Below are 18,826 nucleotides of genomic sequence, written 5' to 3'. Positions count from 1 at the left end.
TGGGGACTCTTTCTTGCCTCAGTCGATGTCAGATCAAACGCTTAAAGTTAATAATTGCTTGACTTGTGGGAAACAAATACCTCATAAGGATTTCCATTCCTACTGCCTCCCCTGCGTAGGCCCAGACCACGACGTCTTGGCCTGTACTGCCTGTGCCTCCTTTAATCGACGCACTCTTAGGCGTCGGTCGGAGTTTGCAGAGGAATTTTTGGGGGCTAGTTTCTCTTATAAAATGCTGTCAGAGACTCTGACTTCTCATTTAACCAAGAAACGGAAGGACAAGGACCGACACACGCGGACCGTGGTTTCGGCTTAAACCGCTCCTAGGCCTACCGCGAGTGTCTCGGTCTCGGCTGAAACAGAGTCCTTGGTACTTCCGTCCGTAGAAACCGCTCAACCGACAGCCTCGGCCCCGGAGGCCTTTTCTGAGTCGGTTATAGACAAAACTACTCCAGCACGTGGGGCAGCCAGGCCCCCTGCATCCATGTCCATAAAAGCTTTCACTAGGGCTAAAGCTGCTAAGCAACAAAAAACTCTGCCTCCCAAGTCTATTTCTCAGGGATCCACTACAGGTTCTCAGATACTAAGTTTGGCTGAGGACCTTATTTCCTTAATTAGGGGCTCTCAGCCTCATCCCGACAGGGGCTGTCAACCCCCACTAGACAAAAGGCCCAGGGTTGAGTCTGCTGAACCTCAGTCCTCTGATGAGGCCTCTGATGGCTCTGCTCTATCAGACTACCAGGAGGGGGCCTTCATGGCCTACGAGAATTCTGATGCAGAGGAATCTATTCCCTCTGCCTCCCCTCCTGAAGAGCTGTCCTTTGGGGAGACCCTTCACTCCATGAGAGAGCATTTCCAATGGCAGGGCCAGGAATTCTCAGATTCCAGGAAGAGATTAAGGACTTTTCTTCATTTCCCTCAGCATAGACCTTTGGCTATTCCTCCTGTTTTAAATGTCATTGATGATGTGTATTCTGAGTCTAGCACTACCCCTGACACCCTTCCTCCGGCTCCTGTTAAACCCGATAGGTACTACAGGGTCCCGGACTCTGATCATTTCCTTTACAAGGCCCACTCTGCTGACCCAGAAACTATTTCCCAGGGTCCTAAAGGGGTTGCAGCTGCCACTACTAAAAATCCACTCCCCTCTGAAAGGGAGTCCAGGGCTTTAGAGAGATGGGGTAAAAAATGTACACTTCTTCCACTCTGTCTATGAGGGCTTTAAATTGTCAATTTCATATGATACAGTACCAAGAGTATTTGTTAGATGAATTGCAGAAAAAACTGTCTTCGCCTGAACCCCTAGATCATAAGGCACTTCAGGATCTGGTACATAATTCACAACAGGTTAGCAACCATTTCTTGCAGTGTGGTTATGATGCATTGGAAGCTTCATGTAGGTCAGCAATGACAGGTGCAGTCATATGTAGACATGCTTGGCTGAAGGAACAATCTCTGCCAGATCATGTTAAGGCTAAGCTTCTGGATGCTCCACTGGAAAAGCAGAAGTTATTTGGCTCCACTGCTCAAGAGGTCTTAAAGAAATTTGAGGAAAAGGCAAAATCTGTACAAACGGTCAAAGATTTCCTCCAGGTACAACCACCAAGATTCAGCAGAAATTGGCACAGGCGTGCCAGAGGTAGAGGGCAAGCTAAAGGCTCCTACAGAGGACGTCAATGGCAGCCTCCTAACCAGAGCGGTAGTGCAGGTCCAACAACTGCTGCACAAGGACAGACTCAATGACTTCACCTTGACCCCGCCGACCAGGGCTCAATTAGAAGCACCTTTGGGCGGAAAGTTGTCTTTATTCTCAAAAAATTGGCACAGTATTACAAGGAACAAATGGACACTGCAAATGATAGACAAAGGATACAGGTTCCATTTCCAATCATTACCAGAAAGAAAGGGAATGCCAAACCTGCCACCAAATCAGAGGGCAGAGGCTTTAAAACAAATTGCCAACCTATTGCAAATGAAAGCTATAGAAAAGGTTCCTCTCGCAGAACAAGGCCAAGGATTTTATTCCAGACTATTCCTTGTCCCAAGAAAAAAAAACAATGGAGGCCTATTCTCGATTTGTCCGCACTGAATACTTATCTCATGGTGCCAAAATTCAAAATGCTGACCCTACAGCAACTTCTTCCCATGCTGGGCAAGGGGTCTTGGCTGGTAACTCTAGACCTCAAGGAGGCATACCTGCATGTCCCTATCAGACAAAGTTGCAGAAGACACCTCAGATTTCTTGCAGGTTCAGAGCATTATCAATTCTCAGCATTGCCCTTTGGCTTATCTACTGCGCCCAGAGTATTCACAAAATGCCTGGCATCAGTAATTGCACACTGCAGACTTCAGGGGATTCAAATATACCCGTATCTGGACGACTGCCTTATACAAGCGGACAGCCAACAAACTTTGGAAAAACATTTGAATTATGCCATCCGCCTACTGCAGGCCTTGGGATACACAGTCAACATTCACAAGTCAAGACTTGTGCCATCCCAAAGAATAACTTTTCTGGGTGCGGAACTAGATACAACCACCCAAATGGCTTTTCTCACAGAAGAAAAGCAAAGACAACTACTGGATTACTTCAAAAATCTAACAAAACAAACTCAGATGACTGCAAGGAAAATCCTGCAGGCCCTGGGTTACATGGCATCGTGCATTCTTCTGATTCCACAAGCAAGGCTGCATATGAGAAAACTACAATGGTACCTAAGGAGTTTATGGTCTCAGCACAATCACAGCCTAGAAGCTTTGATACCACTCATTCCATGCCTTCAAAAGGAATTCCTGTGGTGGGCCCAAGCAAGCCAGTCAAACAGGGGCCTGCCTTTCAGCAAACCAGTAACCAGCCAAACCATTACCTCGGACGCTTCAGACCATGGATGGGGAGCACATATGGAGGACAGATGCATCCAAGGTCTATGGTCTCAGAAAGAATTGCGCATGCACATAAAGCAAAAGGAAATGCTGGCAGTGATTCATGCAATTGAGGCCTTCAAGCTATTTCTACATCAAGGCCACCTGCTAATAAGGACAGACAATACCACAGTTATGTGGTACATAAACAAGCAAGGAGGTACCCATTCCTACCCTCTTTGCAGACTAGCAATGAATCTTTGGGAACTTTCCCTAAAACTCAATATAGAGCTGCAATCCCAGTTTGTGCCAGGAAAAGACAATATACTGGCGGACAGCCTAAGCAGAAATAACATGGACCCACACGAATGGATGCTGCACCCAGACATCTTCCTTCAGATAACACAATCATGGGGGAGGCCAGACATAGATCTTTTTGCCTCTCACCACAATCATCAGCTGAAGAAATTCTGCTCAAGGACATACCACCCACAAGCATGGAAAGTGGACGCCCTCTCTTTCAGTTGGAATACTCTTAACAGTGTATGCATTTCCACCACTCCCACTAATGACCAAGGTCTTACTGAAAACCAAGACAGAGCAGCCAAAAGTGATTCTAATAGCCCCGGACTGGCCAAGGCAGCACTGGTACCCACTGTTACGGAGCCTGTCACACACGAAACTGTGGCCTCTACCACTATGGGCACTCCTTCTGACACAGCACAATTACAAAACTCTGCACTCCAGCCTGAAAACCCTGCAGCTGACAGCCTGGAGAATACCTTGACTCCTCACCAGGAAAAGCTATCCAAGAGAGTGAAGGATATCATCATGGAAGCTCGCAGACCTTCCACGAGAAAGACATATTCAGCAAAATGGAAAAGATTCCACACTTGGAGCACTGCAAAGGGCCTAGATGCCACAGTGATGAGCAATGCACATATCCTGGAATACTTGGCAGACATGCTCCATAATGGCCTTTCTTACTCTTCCATAAAAATTCATGCTTCAACAATTTCAGCAGAATACAATACTGATCCACCTGTCTTCTCTCATCCTCTCCTAAGGCAGTTTCTAAGAGGAATTAAAAACATCAATCCTCCAAGAAAACCACCAGTGCCTACATGGGACCTTAACTTCATGTTGGAAAAGTTGACTTTACCTCCCTTTGAACCAGCAGCATCTTCAGAGTTACAGTTCCTGTCTTGGAAGACTGCCTTCCTTCTGGCCATAACCTCAGCAAGAAGAGTATCTGAATTGCAGGCACTCATGACAGTACAACCATTTCTTATTTTTCATCAGGACAGAGTCTCCTTGAGAACCAATCCTTCATTCATACCAAAGGTGGTATCCAGGGTCTCACTGAACCAAGCTATTCACCTGCCTACCTTCTTTCCAAACCCACAAAACAAGGGAGAGAAACTTCTGCATACCCTGGACATTCACAGACAGTTACGCTACTACTTGGACAGAACTAAGACTTTCAGAAAAACTGACCAGCTGTTGGTAGCATATGCTGCAGGCATTCAAGAAAAAGCAATTTCCAAACAGACAATTTCAAAATGGATAGGAAATTGCATTCAATTCTGCTACTCTTATCATGGAAAAGCTGTGCCAGCTAACATCAGACCTCATTCCACCAGAGCTACAGCTACCTCCACAGCCTTCTTAAGAGGGGTGGCTACCAAGGACATTTTAGAAGCTGCTACATGGAGCTCCGTGCATACATTTTCCAAGCATTACAATTTACCCATATATTCCAGATCCAGAGCAGGCTTTGCTACGGCAGTCCTGCAGGGCATTTTAGCTACACCATCATTTTCTTAGAGCCTACCACCCCCAGCTTGGCTATGGTATTCTACCCATATGTAAGGACTGCAGATGCATCCTTGAAGGACATAGTACAGTTTTGTACCTACCATAAATGTAGATGTCCGATTAGGTATGCATCTGCAGTCAGGTTTACCCTCCCTCCTTCTTCCCCTCTGTGGTACTTCTTGGGTACTTATCCCTCTTATAGCTAGCTGGGGTTATTTATTATGGTGTATTTGTTTTATCTTACTGTGCATGTTTGCAATATTTTGTATTTCTACCAAATTTAGCCTTCCTTAGAGGGCACCTGGCATCTGGGGCAAGAAAAACTGAGGAAGATGGCGTCGGCTGACACTTTTATACCCCAGGCGCTCTGACGTCGGGGAAGGGGCGACATCAGCCGACGCCGGACCCAGACTTTGGAATCCGGCCGACCGAAGGGCTGCCTGTGGCAGGACAACACATATGTAAGGACTGCAGATGCATACCTATCGGACATCTACATTTATGGTAGGTACAAAACTGTACTTTCTGTTCATACCTTCAACAAGCATTACCCCCTACCTATCTTTTCCAAACCTAGGGCAGGCTTTGCAACCGCAATCTTGCAGGGCATCCTAGCCAGCCCCCAGTGTTCTTGACTGCCTTCACCCTTTTCTCCAGCTTTGGGAATCAACCCAAGTGTGATGACTGCAACAGTGGAACACGAAGAACATAGTACAGTTGTGTACACTTACCATAAATGTAGATGTTTGAGTGTATTCACTGTTGCAGTCCTGGTTTCCCACCCTCCTTCACCCTTGTCTATCTCTGTCTCTCTCTTCCTCAGTCCTTACAGGAATTTTTGGTATTTACTTTCTACTGGTGGTGATGTTCATCGTGTTTCACTGTTGCAGTCATTACACTTGGATTATCCTGCTGGCAGGCGACCCGAGTTCCAAAGTCTTGGTCCGGCGTCGGTTGCTGTTGCCTCTTCCCTGGCGTCAGTGCGCCAGGGGTATATAAGTTGTACCCGACGCCATTTTCTCCAGTCTTTCTTGCTGCGCGGTGCCCAAAGCAAAAGCAGTTCGCAAGTGCCGGTCAGCCGACTCATGTGATTTTCAAAATTGAATTTCAGAACCAAAGTCTTCAATAAAGCCAAGTACCCCGTTGGGGAAACTTTTTCTTGCTCCAGACCGATGTCTGTAAATGTTAATAATTGGATTTCTTGTGGGAAGCAAATACCTCATAAGGACTTTCACTCTTACTGCATTCCTTGCCTTGGCCCTGATCATGACGTTACTAGTTGTCGGTTTTGTGCTAGATTCAACAAACGCACTATTAAACATTGGTTTGAATTTGCTTTACATTACTTTGGACGAAGATTTAATTACATAATGCCGTCGGATCAACCAACGACCGGAATGTATAAAAAATGCAAAGACAAAGAAAGAGACAGGCATCCGAGGCCGAAAACCGATGAAGCCTCTTCAAGGCCAGTCGCCGGTTCTCAGTGAGGCGCTTTCGCAGCCCCTGACACCCGCTACCTCAGAGCCACAGGCCGTAACCGACAGCCACGTGGAGGCCCCAGGCCTGTGGAAACTCAAGGTATTGGGCCTATGGAAACTATCCCCTCAGATGGGTCCGGAGCCGCTGAGCAGGCACCGGCTTCTGAGGGCATCTTCAGACCTTCACAGCTTACAATTAAGGCTACTACAGCAGCAAAGGCAAAGTCAAAGACAAGGAAACAAGTGCAGCATTCTCCAGAGCAGTCTTCTATGCCAAAGAAACAGATGCTAAAAATGGCCAAGGACCTTATTACTTTAATCAGGAGCTCCCATCCCCCTCCTGACAAAAGGCCTAGGCAAGACACTGATTATGATTCCTCTGATCAGACTTCCATTTCCTCTGATTCTTCTTCTGATCAGGGCTATTCTGTCCCTCCTTATGAGGACTCTGATGCTGAAGAGTCCATTCCTTCAGCCTCACCACCTGAGGATTATTCTTTTGGGGAAACCCTGCGCACCATGAGGGAGCATTTCCACTGGGAGAGCGAGGATTATTCAGAATCCAAGAAAAGGCTCAGATATTTCCTTTTATTGCCTCAGCACAGGCCCCTGGCTATCCCCCCTGTGCTTGATATTGTAGATGATGTTTTTCTGAATCCAGTCTGTCTCCAGATTCTTTACCCCCTGCACCAGTAAAGCCAGACAGGTACTACAGGGTCCCTGACTCTCATAAATTTCTTTACAAAAACCCCACTGCAGATCCAGAAACAATTTCTCAGGGTCCAAAAGGGGTTAAAGCTTCCACTGCCAAAAATCCTGTCCCCTCAGATAGGGATTCCAGAGCTCTGGACAGATGGGGGGAAAAGTTTACACCACTTTAGCTGTAAGAGCTTTAAACTGTCAGTTTCATATGCTTAAATATCAATAGTATCTCATGTCATTGTTAAAGCAGAAAACGGTTACAAATACAGAAAGTCCTGACAGTAAAGAAATGCAGGAATTATTGCGTGCAGTTGAACAAGTGGGAAAGCATACTCTGCAATGTGATTTTGATTCATTAGAGGCTTCTTGTAGAGCCGCAGTTACAGGCTCAGTTATTCGAAGACATGCTTGGTTGAAAGAACAAAGTTTACCTGACCATGTTAAGGTAAAATTATTGGATGCTCCACTACAGCATGATACTTTATTTGGTGTTAAGGCAGAAGAGGTGTTAAAGAAAATGGAGGATAAAGCAGTCAATGCAAATGGTGAAAGATTTCTTACAGGTTCAAACACCTAGATTTAGCAGAAACTGGCCTTCAAAAAATTGGTCCTTTCCATTGTCAGAGAGGCCACAAAGAGGCAGATACAGATGCCCAAGAGGCAGATCTCAGCCCCAATGTTCCTACAGACCTAAACAATGGGGTGCTTCAGCCCCCAAAGGAGGAGAAGACAAATCACAACCTAATAAGAAACCGTCACAATGACTTCCCTCTGCAAATGCCAAGCTCTTACCAGTTGACAGCACCCCTAGGGGGAAAGCTAGCACTTTTCTCAAACAATTGGCACATGATCACCCAAGACCAATGGGTGCTGAATATAGTTTCTCAGGGGTACAGGTTCCACTTCCACACGCTTTCAAAACTAAAAAGTATGCCAAACCTGCCACAAAACCAATGGGCAGAGGCACAAAAACAGATTGCCGCTCTTATGGATATGGGAGCTATTCAAAAAGTTCCACAAGAAGAACAGGGACAAGGATTTTACTCAAGACTTTTCTTAGTACCCAGAAAAGACAAAGCCTGGAGACCAATACTGGACCTGTCCGTTTTAAATACCTTCCTGAATGTTCCAAAATTCAAAATGTTAGCACTACAACAACTTCTGCCCATGCTGGGCAAGAAGACTTGGCTAGTTACTCTGGATCTCAAGGAGGCATACCTGCACGTCCCAATCAGACAATCGTGCAGAAGATACCTCAGATTTATAGCAGGCTCAATGCATTACCAATTCTCTGCACTGCCCTTTGGCTCATCTACTGCGCCCAGGGTCTTCACAAAGTGCCTGGCACCAGTAATTGCATTTTGCAGACAAAAAGGAATTCAAATATATCCCTACTTGGACGACTGCCTTATTCAAGCAGAGAGCAAGGACATTCTTCTAAAGCACCTGGCGTTTGTAAAAAGGTTACTAATTTGCCTAGGGTACACAGTAAACGAAAATGAATTAAAACTAGTGCCCTCTCAAGAGATAATATTCCTGGGTGCAAGCTTAAATACAACTGCCCAGATGGCTTATCTCACGCCAGACAAACAAAGACAACTGACTCATTACTTTCAAATGATGGCAAAGAAGACCCAGCTCCCTGCAAGAAAAATTCTGCAGGCCCTAGGTTTCATGGCATCCTGCATTCTACTAATTCCATATGCAAAGCTGCATATGAGAAACTACAATGGTATCTAAAAAGTGTTTGGACTCAGCATTGTCACAGCCTAGAGACAAACATAACCTTGATCCCCTGCCTACAACAGGAGTTTCGATGGTGGTCCCAGGCCTGTCACCACAACAAGGGACAGCCTTTCACCTTACCTACAGCCAGGCAGACCATAACAACGGATATATCGGATTATGCCTGGGGAGCACATATGGCAGGAAAATGTGTTCAGGGCACATGGCCCAGGGAGCAAATGCATCTGCACATCAATCAAAAAGAAATGCTAGCTGTACAAAATGCCCTGACAGCCTTCAAGGACCTAATACATCCAGGACAACTATTAATAAAGACGGACAATACCACAGTTATGTGGTACATAAACAAGCAAGGGGGGGCATGCATTCCTACCCCCTATGCAGACAAGCCATGACTTTGTGGAACACAGCAGTGACCTACCAGGTATATCTGCAAGCACAATTCTTGCCAGGAACAAAAAATACACTGGCAGATGAACTAAGCAGAAATCTCATGGATCCTCACGAATGGAAGCTAAATCCACAAGTATTCAACATGATAACAAGGGAGTGGGGACGCCCAGACATGGATCTTTTTGCCTCCCCTCACACTTGCCAAATACAAACATTTTGCACAAGGACTTATCACTCTCAGGCATGGAAAGTGGATGCTCTATCATTCAGCTGGAAAAACCTGACAGTCTATGCCTTCCCTCCGATGCCTCTTCTCACCAAGGTACTTCTAAAAGTCAGACAAGAGAGGCCAAAAATGATCCTGATTGCACCAGACTGGCCACGCCAGCACTGGTATCCAATCCTAAAAACTTTGTCCCAAGGCCCACCTTGGCCTCTTCCTCAAATACCTCATCTTCTGACACAGAAAAACTATCAGATTCTGCACAGTCAACTCAGAACCTTACACCTGTCAGCATGGCGAATAATGTAGCCATTCAGACTGCACCTCTCTCTAAAGCTGTTATGGATGTAATTTTGGAAGCCAGAAGGCCCAGCACTAGGAAATCTTATGCAGAAAAATGGAAGAGATTCTGTGCTTGGAACCAGGCACAAGGGCTCCGACCCACTGGTCCCTAATATACCTCAGATTTTACAGTACTTGACTGAGATGTTGTACAAAGGCCTATCTTTTTCATCTATTAAAATCCATGCCTCTGCCATTTCAGCTCATTACAATGCGGATCCTCCTATTTTTTCACATCCTCTACTATGACAGTATCTCAGAGGGGCAAAGAATACAAGACCCCCTAGAACGAGCACCAGTACCAACTTGGGACCTCAATTTTGTTTTAGAAAAACTAACACTGCCTCCATTTGAACCAGCCAGCACAGCTGATGTTAAATTCCTGTCATGGAAAACTGCTCTGCTCCTAGCAATAACTTCAGCAAAAAGAGTCTCAGAGTTACAGGCATTGATGGCTGTAGAACCTTTCCTCATTTTTCATCGAGACAGGGTTTCTCTTAGAACAAACCCAATATTCATGCCAAAAGTGGTCTCCAATGTGGCCTTAAACCAAATCATTCATTTGCCTACTTTCTACCCAAATCCCCAGAATAAAGGGGAAAAACTTCTGCATGCTTTGGATATACACAGGCACAGGAGATTGTCCGTTCCTAGTCCACTTGGACTTTGGCACCAACTGTCATCTGACAACGCAAAAAATACCTGAAGATGGTACTGGCTGACCTTTACTAGCTTACTGATTTACTGGCTGATGCTCATGTTATACTAGTAATGTGGGAGAGATTCATGTGAAGCTCTGGAGAAAGGTACAGCTCTGGAAGTTTGGTCTGCTGGTCCAGCTGACCACAACAGTGAATGTACTTATATATATATATATATATATATATATATATATATATATATATATATATATATATATATATATATATATATTAATTTTCAAATACAATTGTTCATTAAACAAACATTTATAACACAATCTCTATCACATTCCCTGGTGCCAGAAAAGTATGCGTTAGATTTACTTCAGTGTTTCATGATCATAATTGTGGAGGTCTTCTGTAACAGCTTAGAGTACAGATTGTCAGCAGGCTGTGAACCTCACCATTTGTGGTATAAAGGAAGCATGAATGTTAAATTAAAATGTATTTAGGCAGTGTCTACAAAAAGCAATTTAGATAAATATAATTGCTGAAGTAATATATACTGTGAATAACTTGTTAATGAACAAGAAACACAGTGCTCAGTAAGTCACATGCAGGCTTCAACAAAAGCAAGCAACCCTAAGCATCACAGATGCGAAAATGTTAACAAAATAGTTTGATTCCATTAGAAGTGGTTGTCTCCCTGTTGAAGTATAAAAAATAAAATAAAACAAAATCAAGCTTCTTTTAGTGAATTGAGTGAAAATCGCTGTGCCAGGCAGTGATCGACACAGGGAATTATTCCACTGCACCCTTGAAATGCATTAATTTAACTAGAATATAAACAGTATGCAGTATACATGTTTCATGAAGTACTGCACTTAATTTCTGTGGTGTACTTCTAAACAAGTGGAAGTTATTTTGTTAATGAAATTAATTCATAGACATTTTTTCTGCATTGAAGTGCTTGTCACAGTTGTGCAATTTTGCAATAAAAAAGTGAAGTAAAAATCTGCAGTAACCCATCAAATCATATTATATCTGAGCTTTGAGGTCACAGTGTCACATTCTTCCATATTAGCCAAGCATTTCTGCAAACGTGTAAGCCTTTTGCTTAAGTAGCTTAAAGTGTAGAGCTTTGTTAACAAATAATTCCTTGAAAACAATCAAAGGTCTTTGCTTTCCTGAGTATGAAACCAGAGAAGCATTCCTGAGCTGAGGCCGTAGCAAGCTAAGAGTCCAGGTTGCCTCAGGTGTCAGGATTTATTAACACCCCCCTCCCCACCACCTTGTCTTTGGAATTTTTTTTCATAATTTTTCATACATATGATTGACACCTGACATGAACAATACACAAAATGTTACAGCATAATAAAGTCAGAGTTCTGAATCTTCCCCCAAGAGTTGCAGTTGTCACATCAAAAGCAGCAGGATAAGTGACATCAGGTGTTGCTAGTGAGCAGTACAGTGATGTGACTACTATTCCTATCAGAATATGTTCCTTATTTCCTCGCTTTGCAGTGAAGAGTTTTTTTTTTTGTTTTGTTTTTTGGCATCGTCCCCAGGTAAATATCTACGTTTAATGATATGACACGCACACATTTTCTCTCCCATCCCAAATACGTATTGCTCATATTATCAGGCAAAGGTTATATGCAGGAAATAATTCAGAATAATTATTGTAGATTAACTGGTTCTGCTTGGCAACTTTGTTTAAAGTATAGAATCTAAGCCAGTGTGGGATGTAAAATCTTTTCAACACAGACCCCAAGCTTCAGTAAAACAAACATTTATTGTTATGTTTGTTTCAACTTTGTCGTGTACATTGCTTGGCTCTTGCCAGAATGCTTTTGAAGACATTAACAGACATTTGTGGTGGTAGCTGCAGGAATTATTTTTTTTTTCTTGTCACTGTGGATGTCCTGACTGAAATCACTGTTACAGTATTCTTAACTAGTGGGATATCACTGCTGACAACCAGCCAGGGGATCAAAGTTTTACCTTCCCAGGATGATCTGTCTATCCTATGACCGCAACTCACAAGCTTAGGGGTATATAGGTAGACATATGAGTATAAATTCTTGAGACTGTCCTGCCACCAGCCCAAATGCAGGTTGCATGTCCATCAGACTGATTGTCGTTTGGACGTTGCTACCATTGCTTTGAATTTTTTTTTAAAAAGTGCTCCAATGGGGGAACCTTTCTTCGCCTTTTAAACTGCCTTGCCTTTATCAGTATTAGATGTCAGCTAAGAGGGGTGAGTGTAAGTGTGGTAGGCAAATCCTATACAAAGACTTGCATACCCAGTGCATTTTTTGTTTAGGAGTGGGACACGAATACAAAACATGTTCATTTAGCATTCTTTTGTACCTAAGACCTTGCCAACTTGTTTGTCCTTGCTCAGTGCCTTTTTGGAGAGACACAATTTGAAATGCCTGGCCAACTCCATGTCCCCAGATGTACTACCACCCTTTAAGAAAAAGCCTAAAAGACCAGGCACTCAAGCAACTTATTCTGATTCTGACATACCCACTGAGGTTTAATAACCCATGGTACATTAAACTCTACCTCAGATGCTCTCTACTGAGACCCTGCTGGAGACCAGAATTGCATCAAAGGGCCTTATGACTGAGGAATCCTCTCTAAGGGTCCAGACATCATCCCTCAGATTCCAGTTAGGGAAGAGGTTCCAGGTAAAGTTGTAGATGTACATCAGGGATCTGAACCACTGCTCTTAGTGCAGGCAGACATCATGCCAAAAAAGAAATGCCAGAAAACTAAGCATATAACCCCCCCCCCCCCCCCCAAGTAGGAATGGATAGATTTCTGCCAGAGTCTTTTCAAGACTTTTTTGGCCCTGAAGCCTCCATATGTTTCTTGCCACCCCTTTCCCCTACTCTTCAACAGACTGTTATGGTTTTGTCTTCCTCTGAAGATGAGGAGGTTTCTGATTTTGAATGTTCCCTTGCCTACTCATCTGAAATCCATTCTCCTAGCCAAGTTCCATCTGATGATGGAGAACTCCATTTCACCTGAATGTCCTGTGGAAGAACCCTTCTTTGGAGTGACGATCTTAAACATGATGAAGCACTTTGAGTGGGAGTCTAGGCAGATCACAGAGGTCCAGAAAAAAAAAACTGTAAACTCTGAGAAATGGGTTCTCCAGCCCCTTCCCCTGTTCCTCCAGTTCTTGATGGTTTTGTAGATGCTCTTCAGTCCTCTTCAGCTGCCCCAGATTCACAGCATCCTAGTATCCTGCCCCCAAAATGCCATACTGAGTCTATAAGGTTACTGATGATCTTAAGTTCTTGTTTAAAAACTCTGTAGTAGAGCCCTCTGCAGTATCTCTTTCTTCTGATAAACCTTCAAAGTTCCTTCCAAATGCCAGTGCCCTCCCTTCTGACAAAGATAGCAGGGCTATGGATAGGTGAGGTAAAAAGGTTTATACTTCCTTTACCTTGGTATTTAGGGCTATTATTTACCAAACCCAGATAACCAAGTATTTGATATCCATTCTCAACTACATAAACAAGGTATTGGTGGATCCACAAGGAACTGACTGTAAACAGCAAATGCTGATCTTACTTAGTCAAGCTGTCCAAGTAGCCAGACACAGCATTACGTTTAGTTGTGACACTGTAGGGACCTCATCCAGGGCAGTGACCACTGGCTCCATCATTTGTAGGTATGCATGGTTACACAGTCAACATCTGCTTGAAGACTTTAAAGCAGTAATTGTAGATTCTTCTTTAGACAAGAACTTCTCATTTGTCCCATGAGCAGCTAACCTTTTCAGAAACCTTCTGGAACAAGGAAAAACATGAAGGACTGCCGACAGCTTTCATTAACCTTTGTACCTAGGTACCAGAAGAATTTTCCAGCCAAGCTCACCTTTTGTGTTAGAAGGGATCCTAGATCTAGCCAGAAACAGAGGAGGGCTTCCAAAAGGAGATTGCTAGAAAAAAAAAACAGAAGGATTCCTCTGGTATGCCTTCCTCTGAGAAACAAATCTCTGTGACCACCTTCAGAATTCTTTGCCACCTGCCCTTAAGCCCAGACAATGTCCCTCTCAAAAGGTTTCACACAAACCTTTGCCACCTTTTAAAAATTACCACAGACCAATGGGTTCTTTCCATCATAAAAAGGGTTATGCTGTGCCCTGTCGTGGATGGACCAAAAGATGTACCTCCCCCCTACCCACAACCAGATTCATCTTTTTCCACCCATACTACAAGAATTCCAAGCATAAGGCACAATAGAACATGTGACCCAATAGTCTGTGGGAAAGAGATTGTAGTCCAGCCTCTTCCTAGTGCCAAGGAAGAGGCATTAGTGACCCATACTGGATCTTTCTATACAAAACACTTTTTTAAAAGTGTCAGCCTTCAAAATGCTCTCACTACGCACACATTTCTGCCTTTCATACTGCCTCAGGACTTTCTGGTGTCTGTAGATATGAAAGCTGTATATCTTCATAAAACAAAACACCCCCCCCCCCCCCGCAAGAGATTTCTCGAGTTTTGTTCTGGGTCATCTCACTTTTCAGTATACTGTTTTGTCTTTGGGCTCTCCAGAGCCCCAGGAGTTTTCACAGAGTGTTTTTCACCAGTGATTGCCTTCTATCAAACCCAGGGATTCCAGTTTTTTTCCCCTACCTAGATAGTATGCTGGTCCAAGCTACCTCACCACGGATTATTCTGAAGCACCTTCTGTTCATCCTCATCTTCCTCTCACAGTTGGCTTTCACAGTCAGCTTTAAAAAATCCCCCTTGTAACCAGCTCAGGACCTACTTTTTCTGGGCTGCAGACTGGATGCAAAAAAAGACACAGGCCTACCTGCCTCAGGAGAAAGTGATGAGCCTTTCAGACTATTTTTACAACCTTGCCTTCCTCAACCAGTGCTTAGCCAGGGAGATCTTAATGGGGCAGGGATTCATGGCAGCTCCTAACCCAGTGTTTCTTGTAGCCAAACTGCATATGAGAAAAATCCAGTGGCACTGAAAACACTGGTCTCAACACCTTCACACTCTAGACACAGTGATCCCTCTATTACCTTGTCTCAGAAGGAAACTCTTATGCTGGGAGAGCCAGGTGACACTCAGACCAAGACTCCTCTTCATTCCTGTAGCTCCAGTTCAGGAACAGAGCACAAATGCTTTGAATGAGGCACGCGGAGCCTTGACAGGGATCCACAAAGTGCTGAGTAGATGCCAGCCAAACGTACTAAGGAAACACATTACCTTGAAGGAGATGTGGACCCTCATCCATACTTTTCCAAGTTTTTTCTCATGCCTGGAAACCAGGTCTCCCCCTATGAGTGTTTACAAACAACAGAACTGTCATGCAGTACATAATCAAGCAAGGGGGAACCAGATCATTCCAACCATGCAGATTAGCACATAGAGCCAGGGATCTTGCTAACTAGATAGTATGTTGCTAATAGCTGCCGCATACATCCCACCACAAAACAATGTGTTGGCAGACACATTAAGCAGGACTTTGAAGGAACTCCATGAATGGACTCTGAACAAACAAGTTTTCCTGGACAGTCCTTCATCGTTGGGGCACATCTTAGATAGATTTGTTTGCCCCAGAAACCAACAAAGCTTCCCTTTTTCTGCACCAGAGGCCCTTGCCCCTTAGACTGGGGGACAGATGCTTGCCTCTTTCAGTGGACAGGGAAATTCCTCTCTGTCTTCTCTACTGTCTCTAATTTCAGTCGTTTTTTTTAAAGGCCCAGAAAGGGAAAAAAAATTTTTGCTAGTGACCTCCCATTTTATCCAAGACTGCATTGATTCTGCATCTGAGACCTCTGAGGATACCCATAAACCCTCCGTGGGACCTCAACTCTGTGCTGGAAAAGCTTATTTTGCTCCCTTCTGAACCAGTAGCATCAGCAAGTTTCAAATTATGCACTTGGTAAACTGTCCTCCTTCTGGCTCTTGCTGCAGGCACCAATGGCCATTCCCCCCTTTCTTATTTGTCACAAGGGCATGGTGACCCTGAGGGCTAACCCATTACGCATGCCAAAAGTAGTGAACGAACTATCTCTCAGCCAGACCATACACCTTTCCTACCTTCTTTCCCAATCCACAGAATTATGGGGAAAGGCCCCTATGTTCTATAGACATTCACAGATAACTAAGATTCTACCTGGTCAAAACCAAATCCAGCTGAAAGTCTGAACAACTGTTTGTCTCATTAATGGACTCTAAAGTGGGTCAACTATTATCTAAGCAAAGCATTGCAAGCTGGATCTTAGGCCATCTCTTTTTGTTATTTCCTGTGTGGCAAGTTCCTTATCCTCAGCTCGTTCTACCAGGGCAGTAGCATCCTCTGGGCCCTTTTACAAAGGGGTGGATACCAGGGCTATACTGGAAGCATGAAGTCTACTGTACATACCTTCACTAAACATTACAGGATTGATGCCTTTTCTAGATGTAGAGCTGCCTTTGCCAAGTCTGTCCTGTATAACTCTGCTGTTTATTATGCATATCTACCCTTCTGTTTCCTCCGTGGGAATCACCCACTGTTTAAGAATAGTGCAACAATGATTTCATTCAGGACATAGTACAGTTGTGTAAGAACTTACTATAGCAGTATATGTCCCTCTGATCACTGTTGCAGTATTCCTTCCCACCCTGGCTACTACTAATTCTAATTCTCTCCAGTCTTCCTTTTTTTCCAGCATATGGACAATACCTGAGAACAAGGAGGCTTTCCTGCCACTTAATGCTTCACCCCTCCTAGGTTACTGATTTTTTCTCACAGGTCTTCAGGCTGCTGGCCTAGTCTAAGGAATTGTGCTTGTATGTTTGACTGTATACCCCAGCACTTGCAAGCTGAGGTCATATGTTGTACATACGATCCTGGGAAGTTAAAGCTTTGGTACACCAGCCGGACATCAGCTGTGATAACCCACTAGTTAAGAATACTGCAGTAGTGATCAGTAGGACATCTGCTGTTATGATAAGTTCTTAAATAGTTGTACTGTTCCGTTGTCAGTAGAACAGTTATGTTTACTGAGTGTTTTGAGTTTCTACTTCATTCTGTCAAGCAGTGTGATAAATAAGCCTTATTTAGTAGTGGCTGAAAAAGGACTTAAGGCTCTACCCTAATTAAGACTTTTTTTGAGTCTTTTTTTCCCTGTTACCTGCCAGTCATCAGCCTTCTTGCAATGAACCAGACACACTATTCCCCAGTGGAGCAGTCTCTGGTCACAGAAGACCATTATCCTAGCAGCCCGCCATCGCTTTTAGGTGTATTGGACTGTAGCATTTTTTGTAGTGTACATGCACACTCCTAAATGTAAGGTTCTGTCGTGCCTTCCCCTGAGAAGGTGCACGTTCTAACATGTCACATGAAGATTGCCACATGTTTGACTTGACAGAGGCCAAGTGCATGTCCTGACTGTTGCTTTTCTTTCAAAGGTGTCCTCTTTGCAGTGTTGGACCATTTTCCTGCCATGCCTTTGTGCTATGGTACCCAAGCTACTGAGCAAGGCTGAGTTGTCATAATTAGGACTTTCTTCCTCAGTTTCAGAAAGCCAGGCTGAATTAAGTAACACTGTGCATGTGTGTGTGTGTGTGTGTGTGTGTGTGTGTGTGTGTGTGTGTGTGTGTGTGTTTATACATAGATATATATTCTGAGTGAACAGCACATTCGGAATATAGTGGCACTTCGTAATTTGAATAACATGACTTATAAGGTGCTGCTGTTGAGTGGTAGGCTAAATGACAAGAATGTTTGCACACAGTCACAAGTGTGCTTCAGAATTACAAGAGGCAAGATATAAAGTACCAGAACACAGAATGGTTACTAGCAGAGATTTGTCTGTCTCACAACAAAATACCCTCTAATGTTAGTAAGTCTTTAAAAACAGATTACCTGTTAAAGGATGTATATGATTCTGGTAACCTTCAATAGATTGGCAGTGATTCATTTTAAGTCACCTTTTATTTTCCACAGTCGCTTTGCATCAAAGCGCTGATCACATCTGTGTCATAATTAAGCTGTTGTATTGACATAATTAGTTTTTGTTGGCTTTTCTAATGTACGCATTAGAAAATCTATTCTGCGGGTTTATAGAGCCATCTGACAAAAAAGAGATTCACTCCTCAGTATGTGTATGCAGAACCCACTATATTTATTAACAATATTTTTGTGAAAATTCTACTAGGTTTTGAAGCAAGTTTTTCCTGTCTTTTTTTCCTCTGTTACCAACAAAAAAGCTTCCTTTACTCAGTAAGAATAAGCAGGACATTTGCTATGTTTTGCCTGCACCCCCCCATATCAACACTGCTTTGTTGTTGCAGCAGAGCCTGTTGGATTTCTTTAACACTGCTGTAATACCCAGAGCTCCTCCATAAATAGCACAGCTCCCAACGCCCAGCTACAGAACAGGCATTGGAGAGCACAGTACATGCAGGCAGCTCAGACTGGCCCTCACTAACTGATGCAAGCCTTTTTCTTCGGCATGTGTTTGCGTACACTCTGTGCTTCTGCACAGGCTTTTTAACAAGGACGGATGTAAGACAAGTAGCATGCGATCTGTGGCACTCCCTTTTCAACCATTTGTGTTTATACGTTTCTAACTGCATCTGGCTGTGTAGTAA

At 43.8% G+C, this 18,826-nt stretch overlaps 1 protein-coding gene across 3 annotated transcripts in view; it reads left to right on the top strand.

Moving 5' to 3' along the window:
• Positions 1 to 18,826, top strand: part of FAM13A (family with sequence similarity 13 member A) — a 2,572,531-nt gene that overhangs the window by 2,342,049 nt on the left and 211,656 nt on the right. The gene's annotated exons all lie outside the window — the stretch shown is intronic.

The sequence above is a fragment of the Protopterus annectens genome, chromosome 2.part0, assembly GCF_019279795.1.
Source record: "Protopterus annectens isolate FY-2018-M chromosome 2.part0, PAN1.0, whole genome shotgun sequence".
Lineage (NCBI taxonomy): Eukaryota > Metazoa > Chordata > Ceratodontiformes > Protopteridae > Protopterus > Protopterus annectens.
This window is presented reverse-complemented; position numbering and strand designations above follow the sequence as displayed.